A 14,831-nucleotide genomic window follows, 5' to 3' on the forward strand; every position below is an offset into this window, starting at 1 on the left:
ACATGACTACTGGAAAAACCATAGCCTTGACTAGACAGACTTTAGTTGGCAAAGTGATATCTCTGTTTTTTAATATGCTGTCTAGGTTTGTCATAGCTTTTCTTCCAAGGAGCTGCTGCTGCTAAGTTGCTTCAGTCGTGTCTGACTCTGTGCGACCCCATAGACGGCAGCCCACCAGGCTCCCCCATCCCTGGGATTCTCCAGGCAAGAACACTGGAGTGGGTTGCCATTTCCTTCTCCAATGCATGAAAGTGAAAAAATAAAGTGAAGTCGCTCAGTCGTGTCTGACTCCTAGCGACCCCATGGACTGCAGCCCATCAGGCCCCTCCGTCCATGGGATTTTCCAGGCAAGAGTACTGGAGTGGGTTGCCATTGCCTTCTCCCTTCCAAGGAGCAAGCATCTTTAAATTTCATGGCTGCAGTCACCATCCACAGTGATTTTGGAACCCAAGAAAATAAAATCTGTCACTGGTTCCACTATTTCCCCATCTATTTGCCATGAAGTGATGGGACCTGATGCCATGGTCTTCTTTTTTTGAAGGTTGAGTTTTAAGCCAGCTTCTTCACTCTTTTCTTTCACCTTCATCTAGAGGTTCTTTAGTTTCTCTTCACTTTCTGCCATAAGGGTGGTGTCATCTGCATATATAAGGTTATTGATATTTCTCCCAGAAATCTTGATTCTGGCTTGTGCTTCATCCAGCCCATAATTTTGCATGATGTACTCTGCATATAAGTTAAATAAGCAGGGTGACAATACACAGCCTTGATGTACTTCTTTCCCAATTTTGAACCAGCCGGTTGTTCCATGTCTGGTTCTAACCTGTGAATAATTCATGGATTTGAGCATTGATAATCTATGGGCACTAACATTATAAAAACAAAGGAAGACAGACATTAGAAATAGTCTCACTAAAATCATTAAATATGAATCTTACCAAGTCTCTTGTTTAACAGGAGAGAAATAGAGGAAAAATGCTGAAGGATATCATGAGGCTTAAGTGAGTAAAATTCAGATAGTGGCAGTAACAACCTGATTTAAATATAATACATGTACAGTGATATTATTATTATTATTCACAGTTAAATATTGCTAAGGAAGTGGTCAAGTTTGCAGCTGTAAATTTTAGTAAATTACTCATATTGAATTTGAAGCCCTAAGCATACTATCACATGTTATTCTACCATGTTCATATCTAAGCCTGGTTAGGTAAAGGACATATGTGTGTGTAGTAGTAGTATGTAATTTGCCTGTCTTCTGATGGAGTGGTTTCTTTCCCTAGGGAATTCTGCACAAACCTGCACAAATTTTCCAGAGAATTGTAAATGTTCTTGTGTTGGATACAGGGGAAAAGCCAGTATTATTCCATCCATTCACAGACCCATACTCAATTTCCAGTATAGTTTTCAGTTGATAGAAGGGTTACACAGAACTTTCCTTTGACATTTTCAAGTTCTAAACTGTGTATATTTTCTTGAAAATGAAGTCGTGTCCCAGCATATGTTTGGATCTATACTTACCATAAGCTGACTTACTCCTTACTTCTCTGGTGGCTCAAATGGTAAAGAATCTGCCTGCAGTGTGGGAGACCTGGGTTTGATCCCTGGATTGGGAAGATACCCTGGAGAAGGGAAAGGCTACCACTCCAGTATTCTGGCCTGGGGAATTCCATGGACAGAGGAGCCTGGCGGGCTATAGTCCATGGGGTTGCAAAGAGTCAGACACGAATGAGGGACTTTCACTTTTCAATCCTTTCATGGGCTTTCTGAAAACAGTTTTTATATAATGCTTGAGGTGTTGGTTTTTCTTGCAATCTCATTAATTCCCATGTAAATGCCAAATATTGTTGAGGAAGAAGAAACTATATTTAATGATGGGAATGTTGGGGCCTAGATATTATTTTTATAAGCAGCATTTTTCTCCAGTCTGGAAAAGGTCACAGCATTTCTGTTTTGGGGGGGTGGGGAGGGTACTGTTCCCTTTCCTGAGTTGTAATGAAATGCAATGGATCTATTAGCAAAAATGGCTTTCAGAGGCTGCAGATACAGTAAAATCAAGTCAAAGCAAACAAGATTATCCTAAAGTAACTTTTTTTAAAAATAAAAAGTGGGTTATCCCACTTTCTGACTGGCTTTTAAAATAATGCCAATAGGATGAAAATACAATCAAAGATGTTGCTGCTGCTGCTAAGTCACTTCAGTCGTGTCTGACTCTGTGTGACCCCATAGACGGCAGCCCACCAGGCTCCCCTGTCCCTGGGATTCTCCAGGCAAGAACACTGGAGTGGGTTGCTATTTCCTTCTCCAATGCATGAAAGTGAAAAAATAAAGTGAAGTCGCTCAGTCATGTCCGACCCTCAGCGACCCCATGGACTGCAGCCTACCAAGCTCCTCCGTCCATGGGATTTTCCAGGCAAGAGTACTGGAGTGGGGTGCCATTGCCTTCCTACTCTTAAAAATTTTTGAGAGCCTTTTCAAAAAATACTGGAGCTTCCCAGGTGCTGAGTAGTAAAGAACCACCTGCCAATGCAGGAGACATAAGAGACCCGGGTTTGATCCCTTGATTAGGAAGATCCTCTGGAGGAGGGCATGAAAACCCACTACAGTATTCTTGCTACTGGAGCCATCAGACTTTCATAGGCAACAAAACCAAATCAAAACAGAGAACCTTGAGTTACTTTATACTTTATGTAAAAATTAACTTAAAAATAATCACGGACTTGGTTAAATATAAAATATAAAAATGCAAACTTTTATATTTAAGAGTAAAACTTCAGAACCCATGACTGGATGAAAAACTTCCAGACCTGACACCAAAAGCACGATTCATAAAAGGGAAATTGTGATAAATAGGATTTCATGAAAATTAAAAATTTTGCACTATAAAATATCACTTGTATCTAAATAATAAACTAGTGAATAGAGCAATAACAACAACAAAACTAGACTCACAGATAGGACTAACTAGTGGTTACCAGGGTGAAGAGAAGAAGTGAGGGGCAAAGTGGGGTAGGGGATTACGGGGTACGAACTACTATGTATAAAGTACATAGTACACAGATATATTGTACAGCACAGGGTAGGTAGCCAATATTTTATTGTAACTCTAAGTGAAGTATAACCTTTGAAAATTGTGAACCAATAGGTTATATACCTGAAACTTATATAATATTGTCCATCAACTATACCTCAATAAAATTTTTAATAAAAATTAAAATATTCTGCATGCGTGCTCAATCACTTAGTCATGTCTGACTCTGTGAGACCCCATGGACTGTAGCCTGCCAGGTTCCTCTGTCCGTGGGATTCTCCAGGCAAAAAAAAATTTTTTTTAATTTGCTCTTTATGAGAAGGATGAAAAGCCAAGCTCCAAACAAAGAAAATGTTTGTGAATTATTTATTCAATGTATGGCCTTGTATTTAGAATACAGAAAGAGCTTTTAAAACTCAATTTAATTAGAAAATGGTTATATTAAAAAAAGAGAGAGAAAAAAAGAAGATCCCTCATGATGCAACAAAGATTCTTCAGCTAAGACCTGAAACAGCCAAATAAATAAATATTTTCAAAACCCTAAAAAAAAAGAAAGAAAATGGGCATAAGACATTAACATACATTTCATTGCCAAGGACATACAGATGGCAAATAAGCAAATGAAAAGATACACAATATTAATAGCTACTAAGGAAGTGCAAATTAAACCCTCAAGATATCATCATACACCCATCAGAAGGGCTAAGATAAAAAAAGTAATGATCACATCAGATGCTGAAAAGAATACAGAGAAACTGGATCACTATTTGCTGAAGGGAAAGTAATGTGGTACCACCACGCTGGGAAATAGTTTGTCAGTCTCTTATAAAATTAAATAAACACTTACCATATGACTCAGCAATTGCACTCTAAGGCACGTATCCCACAGAAGTGAAAACTTATGTCAACACAAAAACTGTACACAAATATTCATAACAGCTTTTTTCACAATAGATAAAACTTGGATGCCCTTCTGCTGGCGGATGTAATATAATAAAAGGGAACAACCCACTGAAGCATATAACAATTTGAATGGATCTTGAGGAAATTATGCTGAGTGGGGAAAAAAAGTCATTCTCAAAAGGTGTAGTATATGATTCCATTTATGTAACATTCTTAAAATAACAAAGAATAGGAAAAACAGATGACTCCTGGGGTTAGAGATGAGGGGGTGATTATGGATAAAAAAGGGCAGAATAGGGAGCTTTGTGATGATGGAATTGTTCTGTGTCTTGACTGTGATGGTGGTTACAAGAATCTGTGCATTTGATAAAATTGCATAGAACTACACACACACACACACACACACACACACAAATGCACTTAAAACTGATGGAATCTGAATCAGCTCTATGGATCGTACCAATGTCACTCGCCTGATTTTGATATTGATCTATTGGCTTCCCAGGTGGCTCAACAGTAAAGAATCCGCCCACCAATGCAGGAGATGCAAGAGACATGGGTTCAATCCCTGGGTCAGGAAGATCTGCTGGAGAAGGGACTGGCAACTCACTCCAGTATTCTTGCCTGGAAAACTCTATGGACAGAGGAGCCTGGCAGGCTGTAGCCCATGGGGTCACAAAGAGTTGGATACAACTGAGCACACACACACACACACATATACATCCACTCACACTACAGGGTACTACTTTTGGGAGAAAATAAGCAAAGAACCCATAGCACTTCTCTGTAAATTGGCAACTTCTTGTGAATCTGTAATTATTTCAAAATAAAAAAGTTTGAGAGCTTGAGTTGTATGTTAAATAAAAAGTCTGGGTGGTAAAAAAAAAAAAAACCCAAAAGCCATTGTAATAATAATAATTCGTCCTGTCTCCTCCTTCCACCTTCCTGAAAAATTGGTAGGTCTAGATCTTGGAAGTTTCATGCATAAATTAATTCTCATCTCTCTTGTGTCTGTTCTTCCTATTCCAGGCATTGCCACTATTCACTATGGAATACACAAAAATGCAGTAAAACTTTAAAGTTTTCAAAATTGTCTCTTCTATTAAACAGTTTTTCTTTCACCTCCACTTGTTAATCATTGCCAACATAGTAAAACTTCTTGTGCACTTATTTTGTGCCTCTCCTGTTGCAAATGTAAGAATCCCAACTTAAAAGAAAAATGGAAAGTTTTTTTTTTTAAACTTTACAAAATTGTATTAGTTTTGCCAAATATCAAAATGAATCTGCCACAGGTATACATGTGTTCCCCATCCTGAACCCTCCTCCCTCCTCCCTCCCCATACCATCCCTCTGGGTCGTCCCAGTGCACCAGCCCCAAGCATCCAGTATCATGCATTGAACCTGGACTGGCAACTCGTTTCATACATGATATTTTACATGTTTCAATGCCATTCTCCCAAATCTTCCCACCCTCTCCCTCTCCCACAGAGTCCATAAGACTGTTCTATACATCAGTGTCTCTTTTGCTGTCTCGTACACAGGGTTATTGTTACCATATTTCTAAATTCCATATATATGCGTTAGTATACTGTATTGGTGTTTTTCTTTCTGGCTTACTTCACTCTGTATAATAGGCTCCAGTTGCATCCACCTCATTAGAACTGCTTCAAATGTATTCTTTTTAATGGCTGAGTAATACTCCATTGTGTATATGTACCACAGCTGTCTTATCCATTCATCTGCTGATGGACATCTAGGTTGCTTCCATGTCCTGACTATTATAAACAGTGCTGCAATGAACATTGGGGTACATGTGTCTCTTTCCCTTCTGGTTTCCTCAGTGTGTATGCCCAGCAGTGGGATTGCTGGATCATAAGGCAGTTCTATTTCCAGTTTTTTAAGGAATCTCCACACTGTTCTCCATAGTGGCTGTACTAGTTTGCATTCCCACCAATAGTGTAAGAGGGTTCCCTTTTCTCCACACCCTCTCCAGCATTTATTGCTTGTAGACTTTTGGATCGCAGCCATTCTGATTGGTGTGAAATGGTACCTCATAGTGGTTTTGATTTGCATTTCTCTGATAATGAGTGATGTTGAGCATCTTTTCATGTGTTTGTTAGCCATCTGTATGTCTTCTTTGGAGAAATGTCTATTTAGTTCTTTGGCCCATTTTTTGATTGGGTCATTTATTTTTCTGGAGTTGAGCTGTAGGAGTTGCTTGTATATTTTTGAGATTAGTTGTTTGTCAGTTGCTTCATTTGCTATTATTTTCTCCCATTCTGAAGGCTGTCTTTTCACCTTGCTAATAGTTTCCTTTGATGTGCAGAAGCTTTTAAGGTTAATTGGAAATTTTTGATTTACTTAACTCCATCAAAGCCTGGACCTGGCTTCAGGCCTAGCCAAATCTCAATATGTATAACAATTTTCATCTCTCTCTCTTCCCCTGGCTCTCCACTTCTCATCGCTTTTGTTGTTCAGTCTCTCAGTCATGTCTGACTCTTTGAGACCCTGTAGCCTGCAGCATGCCAGGCTTCCCTGTCCTTTACTATCTCCCAGAGTTTGCTCAAACTCATGTCCATTGAGTCGGTGATGCCATCCAATCATCTCATCCTCTGTCATCCCCTTCTCCTCCTGTTGCCCTCAATCTTTCCCAGCATCAGAGTTGTTTCCAGTCAGTCAACTCTTCACATCAGGTCGCCAAAATATTGGAGCTACAGCTTCAGCACCAGTCCTTCCAGTGAATATTCAGGGTTGATTTCCTTTAGGATTGACTTGTTTGATCTCCTTGTTGTCCAAGGGACTCTCAAGAGTCTTCTCCAACATCACAGTTCAAAAGCATCAATTCTTCGGTGCTCAGCCTTCTTTATAGTCCAACTCTCACATCCGTACATGACTACTGAAAAAACCATAGCTTTAACTAGATGGACCTTTGTCAGCAAAGTAATGTGTCTGCTTTTTAATACACTAAATTTGTCATAGCTTTTTTTCCAAGGAGCAAGCAATTTTCATGGCTGCAATCACCATCCACAGTGATTTTGGAGCCCAAGAAAATGAAGTCTGTTTCACTGTTTCCATTGTTTCCCCATCTATTTGCCATGAAGTGATGGGACCAGATGCCATGATCTTAGTTTTCTGAATGTTGAGTTTTAAGCACTCTCCTCTTTCATCTTCATCTAGAGTCTCTTTAGTTCCTCTAGGCATTCTGCCATTAGGGTGGTGTCATCTGCATATCTGAGGTTATTCATATTTCTCCCGACAATCTTGATTCCAACTTGTGCTTCATCCAGCCCAGCGTTTCTCATGATGTCCTCATAAGTTAAATAGGCAAGGTGACAGCCTCGACGCTCTTCTTTCCCAATTTGGAGCCAGTCCATTGTTTCATGTCTGGTTCTAACTGTTGCTTCTTGATCTGAATACAGGTTTCTCAGGAGGCAGGTAAGGTGTTCTGGTATTCCCATCTCTTGCAGAATTTTCCAGTTTGTTGTGATCCAGTCAAAGGCTTTAGCATAGTCAATGAAGCAAGAGTATATGTTTTCCTAGAATTTCCTTCCTTTCTCTATGAGACAGCAAAATTCCTCAATTTGATCTCTGGTTCCTCTGCCTTTTCTAAATCCAACTTGTACATCTGGAAGTTCTCAGTTCATGTACTGCTGAAGCCTAACTTGAAGGATTTTGAGCATTACCTTGCTAGCATGTGAAATGAGCACAGTTGTGGGGTGGTTTGAACATTCTTTGGCATTGTCCTTCTTTGGGCTTGGAATGAAAACTGAATAGCTTCTCTGCATATGGTAACCCACATAATCCTCATATGTCAGACTCACAGAGAGAGACATAGCCTTTGCCATAGCTCTGAGGCAAAGGCAGGGATAAATCCTTGAATCATGTGAGATTCTTACAGCAAAAGGAGTGGTTTTCCAAAGGAAGGGGCGTTATACAGGAAAAAAATTACACACTCCTATTTTACAAATAGGCCTCCCTTGTGGTTCAGCTGGTAAAGAATCTGCCTGCAATGCAGGAGATCTGGGTTCAATCCCTGGGTTGGGAAGATCCCCTGGAGAAGGGAAAGGCTACCCACTCCAGGATTGTGGCCTGGACAATTCCATGGACTGTATAGTCTATGGGGTTGCAAAGAGTCAGACACAACTGAGTGACTTTCACCTCACATTTTACAAATAATCAAAACTGAATCTTTCAAAGGTTGATAATTACCCTGTCTTTCAGCTAGTAGGTGGTACTCCCTGATTCAGAGTCAGACTGTCCAGCTCCACTGCTCAAGTTCTCAATCATGAGGTCCTACTGACCCTAAGAACTCTTGCTCTCCTCATTAGATAATACCAGTTTTCAACAGCATTTCTATATTTATTTTCTACCATTATCTATTGACTCTTTTCTTTATAAATTCCAGATTCTTGAGTCTCCCACACTAATTAGGACAAAATAGGAAATACAACCCAGGAAGGTTCTAAGCAATGCCTTGTACAGAGAAAGATCGCTTTCTCACTCTGATATTGTTATAAGGGATATCGCCATTTATACCACATCAAGTGTTGGTAGTTAAACCATTAAACATATAGATGTTGTGATGAGAACATCAGGGTTGATTTGCTTGAAAACACACTGAGTTAAGGCAATGATTGCCCTAATTTTGTTTGGCCTAATTTTCAGTTTTCTCTAAACTTATCTTGTCTACTTCTGCTTTTTCCTTTTAAGCTGTTTAAAAGCTCAAATCTGGGCTGAGATTCAAGACTGAAACTAGCTTACATATCTAATGAGTGAAAAGATAGGAAAAAGGACCTGCGATATATTTTTGAGGAGAAGGGTATTCGATCACCTCACAGATGAACAAGGAGAATAGACTACTCAACATTGACTCATTTTATTCTTCTCAGAAATATCTTAAATTTCTAAAAATAATATCATCTAGTATTTAATTTAGAGCAACATGACATACATCCATATACACCTTTGAGAATTTCGTATCTCTATGGTCCGCTTAAAAAATCAGAGCTAAAATTATTTGAGAAACTAGAGATAAAATGAGTAGTGACTACTCCTTTTATGATACTAACTGAAATGTCACTTGTTTTTATATTCAGAAACTCATTCCAGGTCTCTCTTGATTATTTTACTTTAGCATTTTTCAGAAGATCAAATAATATCAATTTTTCTTTTCATTTTTTTCAATTACCTTTGATGAAATGCAGTAAAAAAATTTTAACTTATCTATGTAGAGAAATTATGCATTTTTCATAAATACAGATGTCTTTAGAAAATGTAATATTTTGATTCTTTTTAAAATAGACTGAAAAACCAGTCTATGATAAGAAATGGTTGTTCAACTTATTGTATAGAAATAATAAATTTTACTTTAGCTATCCTTGTGTTTTTATGGCTGTCATTTAATTTAAGTTTCCATTTTTATACAGCTTCATATGTCAGGAAATATTTGTTTTGCTGCCAGCTTTGCCATGATGTGATGCATAAACACGTGAAGAAAATCTAATAGACCTTTCATTAGTATGTATTAATATTTTAATTGCAATTTAAGGAACAAAGAACGATTCTGCCTTCCACGGACTGAAATTTTTTTTTAACATCATGTTTCAAATTAGCAATAATGGTGCTGCCTTCTATAATGGCTTTCCCCTTGGAACATCTATCATGTGAAAATCTAGCCTTGTAGGTGTCAATGTAACTGCAAAAAGTTATTGACTTTTTGCTTTTTAAAAAATTCTTTTATAACTTTTCTCAAAAGGAATTTATCTCTAAAGGTTCTCTAAGAAAAATCTATGCTGCTTTCAGGCTGCATGTCAACCTTCTCTGGCCCGTACTAAGAGAATTCACTGATTTTGTCTCCACGCACATCCTCCTAAATGTAGGAGACAGAAGATATGAAATCTAGTTTCTTTTGCAAAAACATTAGCAAGAATGTCTCTTGGACATACAAAGCTATTATTCACCACTAGTCCCATGGATGGAGGAGCCTGGAAGGCTGCAGTCCATGGAGTTGCTGAGGGTTGGACACGACTGAGCGACTTCACTTTCACTTTTCATTTTCACGCATTGGAGAAGGCAATGGCACCCCACTCCAGTGTTCTTGCCTGGAGAATCCCAGGGACGGGGGAGCCTGGTGGGCTGCCGCCTATGGGGTCGTGAAGAGTCAGACACGACTGAGCGACTCCACTTTCACTTTTCACTTTCCTGCATTGGAGAAGGAAATGGCAACCCACTCCAGTGTTCTTGCCTGGAGAGTCCCAGGGACGGGGGAGCCTGGTGGGCTGCCATCTCTGGGGTCGCACAGAGTCGGACACGACTGAAGCAACTTAGCAGCAGCAGCAGCAGCAGTCTACATCACAGTCACTTTGTGCATTGGATGAACCTGAAAAGCAACCTTGGGTGAAAGGGCTTTTATTAATGTTGCCCATTATTTCTGTAAACTGTTTAAAATAAATTTTATCAAGTAATTTGAGAAAAGAAGAAACGTTTCCCTCCCCTGTAAAGGATCATGTTGTATTTCTTAAATTTTATGAGCTGCTACATCTTCATCAGGGCAAAGTTAATAATCCTACAACAGAAAGTCCTAAGAAACGTGGACGTATTTGATCTGTGGTCCTCCATTTCTTGTATTCATTATTCTTTTGTTATCTTTTAGAAGCGTGTTTCTTCTGGGTTGATTTCTCAGTACAGTGTTGTGCATTGAAAAGTTGCTCTGAATCAGGAGATTTTCCTGAAAGCAGAGAGGTTGATAGCTACCTCGCTTGAAGACATAGATGGGAAAAAGAATAGTTGGGATTATTGGAGTTACCATAAAATCTATGAAATATTATTGTTCAAAGCGAAGGCAAATGCAGTTGTAAACTGAAAGTTTCATCCAGATACCAAAGATGTTTGTAGAAAAAGCTGAAAAGTATCCTTGTCACTAAGTAATAGATACTCATCTTCAGAAGCAAACAGACCCGCAGTCATTTGGTCTATTTTCCTGCAGTTGCCACAAATGACTTCTCCCTTTGAACCCAAGCTCTATAGCTCCACAATTGGCTTCTGCCCAGAACTCTACTTAAGAGACCATAGGCTGAACTGAGTCCTTGAAGTATTAATAGCTTGCTTTTCATACGGATCATTTTAAAAGTCTTTATTGAACTTGTTATAATATCGCTTATGATTTATGTTTTGGTGTTTTGGCCTCAAGGCATGCAAGACCTTAGGTCCCCAACCAGGGATGGAATCAGCACCACCTGTGTTGGAAGGTGACGTCCTAACCACTGGACCTCCAGGGAAGTCCCTGGAGTAGTTTGCTTTTAACTACTATAACCTCAGCAGAACTTTATTTTTAGATTAGGTACCCTTAAGCAAAAACTTTTCTTTAAATTTCAAATTTGGAATCAGGGTGGTATTTCTAAATAGATCATCCTGCATTCACATAAGAAATAAATAACAAAATTGGGAAGATGCATGACAGGGTGCAGGTGGTCTTAGAAGAGCTAAAACAGGAAACAGAATTTTTAATATTTTGTTAGTCTATAAATCTTACAGCGGATACTGGCTTAATAAATACTTGCTGAATGAATGAGTGAGTATCCTGCTAATCACTGAGAACAGATCATCATTATTTCCCAAATAGTATCCACTTGCAATTATTTATATAATGATGCTATTCATAGGTAACAGTTATATCAAAGTGACTATAAAGACCAACATTCTCCATCTGGGTTTTATGAAGTATTTTCTTCCCTGAAAGACGTTATAGTTAGTGACTATAGCATGGTCATTGATACAGACATGTCTTAGGTGAATGGCTTCACAAAGTTTGAGAGGGGGTGTCATAGTTATCAAGAACATCCGGGTATTAAATAGCAAATTTTGGATATTTCATGCCAAAAATAGACAAATATTTCTTTTGCTAAATTGCAAAGACTGCCACCAACATTGTTTCTGACCTGGACTTCTTCCTTTTTTAAAAGAAAGAAATTTTAGATGTAATTAACATACCATAAAATGCACCCTTTTAAAGTATAAATTCAATGATTTTTAGTATATTCACGTCTCCACTGTCTTACTCCAGAACATTTTCATCACCTTTAAAAGGAAACCTCTTGCAAAAGGAATCCTCCATACTTATTAGCAGCCCCTCTTTTCTCTCCCCAGCCCCTGGAAACTTGTCTATTTTCTGTCTGTATGGAGTTGCCTCTTCTGGATATTATGTATAAATGGAATCATACCGTATGTAGCCTTTTGTGTCTTTCTCCACTTAGCATAATCTTTTCAGTGTTCCTCCATGTTGTAGTACACATCAGTACTGCATCCAATTTTCTGGCTCTGGTGTGGATTTCTACAGTGTTCTCCCTGCCTCTACTGGGATCCCCTACAGCTTGTTCTCCACGAAAGCCAGGATGATGCTCTTCAAATGTAAATCAAATCACCTCACTCCTCTACTTAGAATCCTCTAAAGGCTTTCTATTTTACTTAGAGAACAGTTTTTTTTTTTTACTTTACAATATTGTATTGGTTTTACCATACATCAACATGAATCCGCCACGAGTATACACGTGTTCCCAATCCTGAACCCCCCTCCCACCTCCCTCCTCATACCATCCCTCTGGGTCATCCCAGTGCACCAGCCCCAAGCTTCCTGTACCCTGCATCGAACCTGGACTGGTGATTCGTTTCTTATATGATATTATACATCTTTCAATGCCATTCTCCCAAATCATCCCCTGCCCTCTCTCCCACAGAGTCCAAAAGACTGTTCTATACATCTGTGTCTCTTTTGCTGTCTCACTTCTCATGGTCTCCAAAACCTTTCACTGATCAGGACCCTACCTTGCCTACTTCAAATATCAGCCCCACATACTGCACTGACTCTAACAGTTCTGTACCAGTTCCATTGGCTTCCTTATGCTCCTGGGTCATTTCAGGCTTGGCTTTTCTTTCCGTTTCTGCCTTAGGGCCTTTGCATGTGATAGTCCCTTTGCCTGGAGCTCTTTTTTTCATAGATCGTTCCATGATTGGTTTCTTATCTTTCAGGCCTCCCATATCATCCCTTCAAATGGCTACCCTAGATGATCCTGCGTCAAGTGTCTTTTTCCCAGCTCCCAGTCACCGTCTATCATATCATTACTCTGTTTTAATTTCTCTATAGCATTCACTACCATCTGAAATTGTTTCATTTATTTACTTGCTTATTATCTGCCTCTCCTTGAAAGCCTATAACTCCATGAAGGCAAAGACTTTAACTTAGTTACCGCTGTATCCCAAGCTTCTAAAATGGAGCCTAGAAGGTGCTCAATTAATATTTGAAGGAATGCATGGCTATCTTGCCTAGAACTCCTAAATCTTCCAGACCGTGCCCCTTTTCTCAGCTCCTAAAGCTGGATCTCTTTACCTGTTACTAGACTTTGCCAACTCCTGCCTGCCTGAGTTTCCATCTGTTGTTGATTCTCCCATTCTCTTGACATTCAGCCATCCTCCCCTTCCTAATGCTCTCCATGATGACTTTTCTAGATACCCCAGTCACAAGCTAGCAGGTCTCAGTAGTTTGTAGGGCCATCATCTAATCGAGCCTTCATTCTTACAGATTATAAACAAAAAGCAAAATCCAGTTGCCAATTTGCAAGAGAGAAATAGGTGAGAGGAATCAGCCTGGAACCAAGAATCAAACTTTCAGTCTTGAATGGAGTAAGGAGGAATGCTTTAGATGCTGCACTATACCTGGTGGTATATACTGATGTATAAGCTCAATCGAAATACAGATCAGAATGCTAAGAAAATTGTTAAGCCTCTACTGTAGAGATGTGGAATCTAGCTTCTTTGGAATACTTGGACAAAAGGGGACCTTGGGAATCGGCTTTCTTCCATTTAGTTAATTGTGGAATGCCCTCCAGCCTCCACCCCGTACCCTTGCTCTTAGGAAAGTGTCTATTTTCCTTCATTCCCCCATCTATTTTCTCTTATCATCCAAGTCACACAATAGCATGTTCATTTGACTACAAGACTTTTAAAAAGCATTTCTTCAAAAATAACAACTCATATATACTGAGTAAAGGAAAAGTCATAAGTAGGGAGGAAAGAATTGCCACACAATTAACCAACAAATGCTCCAGATGCATAAAGCATTTCTATAATGGGTAAGAAAAACCTAACAACCCAAAGGGGAAGAATGGAAAAGAGATAAAGGACAATTCACTGAAGAGAAAACAATGATGGCCAATACCTTTGTGAAAAGATATTCAACCTCATTAGTAGTGGGAATTGCAAATTAAATCCACAATGAGATGCCACCCCCACCCGTATGGCAAAGGTTTTTACAAGAATGTGCAGCAATGGAAGCTTCATGCACTGCTGGTGGGGTGTTGTTCTTTTTCAGTTGCTCAGTCGTGTCCGACTCTTTGCAACCCCATCGACTGCAGCACACCAGGCTTCCCTGTTCTTCACCATCTCACGGAGCTTGCTCAAACTCATGTCCATTGGGTCAGTGATGCCATCCAACCATCTTGTCCTCTGTTGATGTATAAATTGATACAATGCATTTGAAAACAATCCATAGTTTACCTGGACCTATGACCTAATAACATTATTGCTAGCTATATAGTTCAGAAAACTCTTGCATACATGTACCAAGGCCCATGTACCAGAACATCCAGAGCAGCCTGATTCATGCAGAAAAAACTTGTCATACATGAGTCATTTCTTTTCCTGACCTCTAGAAGTATTGAAAAACATCAAGCCCACTATTTCAGGCTTCTCTGTTTTCATTGACATCTCACCCCCGAAGGCGGCCAAGACTAGTGATCTTTCAGTGTGCGTCCAGGAGATACAAGGAAGGCAGTGGGAAACCAGAGCCCCCTCCACCCACCCACATCCTTACTTCATTTACATCCTCTGTACTCTTAATGCTTTTTCA

General features: G+C 39.3%; 1 protein-coding gene across 2 annotated transcripts in view; it reads left to right on the plus strand.

Moving 5' to 3' along the window:
* NMU (neuromedin U) overlaps positions 1 to 14,831 on the plus strand; it is an 84,699-nt gene that overhangs the window by 34,312 nt on the left and 35,556 nt on the right. The gene's annotated exons all lie outside the window — the stretch shown is intronic.

The sequence above is a fragment of the Bos grunniens genome, chromosome 6 (assembly GCF_055505025.1).
Source record: "Bos grunniens cultivar Pamir isolate PY7600 chromosome 6, Bosgru_T2T1.0, whole genome shotgun sequence".
NCBI classification, from domain to species: Eukaryota; Metazoa; Chordata; class Mammalia; order Artiodactyla; family Bovidae; genus Bos; species Bos grunniens.